Raw genomic sequence first — 2,863 nt, 5'->3', positions numbered from 1 at the left:
AAAACGACGTCTTTTAAGAACTGTGCAGTTGGTGTTGCTATTAGTCAAAATGTTAGCCCGTGAATCGGCAGTTGAGCATACGCTCTTGCAGATGTCGTACGTGCTGTAGCTGCTGCTCTGTTTATCTCGACACCACAACACATTTTTCACGGGTATACTGGTCATTTATGACCCAGCGTTACGTTGCACGTGAGTTTAGTGTAAGTCAAAGTTTTTATATAATTGATTATAGCATAATTGTCCTTATATGCGTTACGTTGCACGTGAGTTTAGTGCAAGTCAAAGTTTTTATATAATTGATTATAGCATAATTGTCCTTATATGTGTGTTATTGATATTTTTATACAAATTTTGTGGAAGATTTACCAAACTTCTAGAACTACCGACAGCCAGCTGGCATGCTTCTAGAAGGAAATATGGCGGGTATTCTGATTTCCTAATTTTGAAGTTTTTTTTTTTTCAGAGCATGGCTTTTTCGAACGCACTTTACGAGGAAGACTCGTTTATTAACCTTCCAGAAATTGAGAGTGAGGAAGAAGAGGATGCCCTACATGAGGTTGATGAAGACCACGAGGACAATGGGGTATTTCACTTCGATGCTTTGAGTTTTTATCCAAGCAGTTACAAGGTGTCCCCCTCAGCTTCGACAGCTTCGACAAGTTCCCGCTTCTAAACATTGTAAGAAGTCTAGAACTGTGGTCTCCGATGTTACTATGTCTGTCAATATTATTGTGAATGATTTGGATATCATGCGAGCAGACGAGGAAGTCTTTTATGAACCTGACGACCCCCCTTCAAGACCCTCTACGTCCAATGGTATGTTTCATGACATACCATCAGAAAACTTGACGTCTGCAGAACTGCACAGCAGGAAAAGGAGAAGGGGCCAGTTGCATGGTGCTGTAGGAACTGCTTTCAAGAAGCTGAAAAAGGAGTGTGTCAAGGCAAGGGATGCCACAGTTTGGCACCGGATGCCAATCTAGACCTGCCTAGATATGATACCCATTACATCCCCAGGGGGAGTTTCAGCACCATAGTACAAGGCATTACAAAGCCCTGTGATTTCTTTGGTCTCTTCTTTGATGCCACAATGATTGCCGCAATTTGTGTAGAGACTCTGAGATCACAATTCAAGAAGGCTGATAGCTACACATTTGGCGAAGTCTCTGTGATGAAACTGAAGGCCTTCCTTGGTCTTTTGATCCTGTCGGGAATACGGAAGGACAACCATGTGGCCACATCGGACATGTGGTCTTTGCTAGATGGCTCTCATGTCTACAGAGCTGTCATGACTGAGTGCCGGTTTGCCTTCCTTCTACGAGTCATCCGTTTGGACGACAGTGCCACTAGACAGGAACGTCGTAAGACAGACGAGATGGCCCCAATTCACAAGATTTGGAATATGCTCATCCAGCACTGCCAGGAGAACTACAAGCCAGGGCCTCATGTAACTGTTGATGAGCAGTTGATTCCTTTCCATGGACGATGCCATTTCAAAATGTACATACCAAATAAACCAGCAAAGTAAGTAAATTTTTGACATACATAATTTATGATAATACTTGTTTTATATATATGTATGTGATATATTTTGTTTATTTATTTTCAATGCTATTATTTTTATTTTCATTATTCTATTTAGTGATTTTTATTTATTCATAATTGCTATAATTTTACTAATAGTTCTTTCTTATCTCCAGGTAGAGCTTGAAGGTGGTCATGGCATGTGATACTGACATGCATTACATGATCAATGCGATCCCCTACATGGGCAAGGGGAGTGTTGAGCTTCCGAGGGGATGATGTTAAGAGAGATTTTTACCATGGAGCTTGTTCAGCCATACCACAGACGAGGAAGGACAGTGACACCAGACAGTTGGTTCACCTCCCTGCCCTTAGCCCTGTCGCTGAAGGATGTTGGCATTGACCTGGTAGGGACCATCAGAGAGAAGCCCTATATTCCTTAGTGTGTCATCAACAAGAACATGGAAGATGGTTCTTCTGTGGCTGCATTCTCCTATGCCCAAAACGTCATATCGCAGTGCCAGAGGGGTCAACTCCACCAAGTGGATTCTTCTGCTGTCGACATTCCACTACCAGCCTTTATTCACCGAGGACTACAAATCTGACATTCCGATGTTCTACAATGCAACTAAGGGTGGAGTTGATTGCTTTGGTCATCTATGCAGCATCAGTTCCTGCGCAAGAAAGACGAGACGGTGGCCTCTAGCATACTTCTTTGGAATGCTCAACATGGTGATGGTGAACTCCTATATTCTGTACACTGACAACACTAGTCTTTCAAAGAAGAGTAGGCTGCAGTTCTACAAGAAGCTGATGGAGGGATTGTGCTACGAATGGGTAAATCGCAGGTACAGGCTCTTCACTTTTCTCTCTCGTGATCTGAAACATATCATGAGAATAACATTCAATCTTCCTGAATTACCACAAGAAGCAGCGTCCTCGAGGTTAGAAACGCACACAAAATGTTACATGTGTCCCAGCAACACTCACAAGAAAAGCAGAATTTCTTGTGTTCATTGCCATAAACCTGTCTGTCCCAGCCATCAGGTTATCTGTAGTGCCAATTGCAAAAATGTCTAGTTAAGACACCATATATTTTCTTTCATGTTGCAGTAAAGTTTTGAGAATATATAATTTTCATGAAAAGTCTTCCCTCTCAATTTTAGCGTTCATTCGGGGTTTACAGATTCCTCTTTTCCTAATTATTTTTTCCTCAAAGTTATCATGTATCATCTGAAAAAGATTCACGTAGAATTTCAGTCAAAGGTAATAATGTTCAGTAAGCCTAATAGCCTCTTGAAAGCATACATTATAATAGATTGTTCCTCTTCCCACAGAT

General features: G+C 41.5%; 1 pseudogene; it reads left to right on the top strand.

Moving 5' to 3' along the window:
- The first annotated feature begins 466 nt into the window (after positions 1 to 466).
- LOC137640432 (piggyBac transposable element-derived protein 4-like) lies at positions 467 to 2,604 on the top strand (annotated as a pseudogene).
- Positions 2,605 to 2,863: the final 259 nt, after the last annotated feature.

The sequence above is a fragment of the Palaemon carinicauda genome, chromosome 5 (assembly GCF_036898095.1).
Source record: "Palaemon carinicauda isolate YSFRI2023 chromosome 5, ASM3689809v2, whole genome shotgun sequence".
In the NCBI taxonomy this organism is placed as follows: domain Eukaryota; kingdom Metazoa; phylum Arthropoda; class Malacostraca; order Decapoda; family Palaemonidae; genus Palaemon; species Palaemon carinicauda.
Note: the sequence above shows the minus strand (reverse complement) of the source record. Positions and strands in the feature narration are given on the sequence as shown.